Genomic DNA, 335 nt, shown 5'->3' on the forward strand with positions numbered 1-335 from the left:
CCACGTCCGTGTCCCCCGACCCACACACCCCCCACCAGCATCCTAAAGGGAAAACGCTGCTTCTCCCCCTGCTCCCCTCCAGCTTTTCTGGCTGTTTCATGGAAACCGGTTATCTCAGCGCCCGGGGTCAACTGGGATTTGGGGAACATGGTGGGGATGGGACTGAGACACCGGCATCTCCCTGGGGAGAGACATCCCAGCCGCCTCAGCCAGACTGGTGTTCACTGGTGTGGGCCAGCAAACTGGGAGCCCCATTCACCCCAATAACCCTTCTGGGGCCAGCCCGCCCCTGCCCCAGGGCTTTGGCACGCCACAGTTGGGCAGGGATACAGGCA

General features: G+C 62.7%; 1 protein-coding gene across 1 annotated transcript in view; it reads right to left on the minus strand.

The window, feature by feature from the left end:
- BMP1 (bone morphogenetic protein 1) overlaps window positions 1-335 on the minus strand; it is a 15,183-nt gene that overhangs the window by 8,505 nt on the left and 6,343 nt on the right.

This window comes from Egretta garzetta, unplaced genomic scaffold (genome assembly GCF_000687185.1).
Source record: "Egretta garzetta isolate BGI_Z169 unplaced genomic scaffold, ASM68718v1 scaffold366, whole genome shotgun sequence".
Classification (NCBI taxonomy): Eukaryota; Metazoa; Chordata; class Aves; order Pelecaniformes; family Ardeidae; genus Egretta; species Egretta garzetta.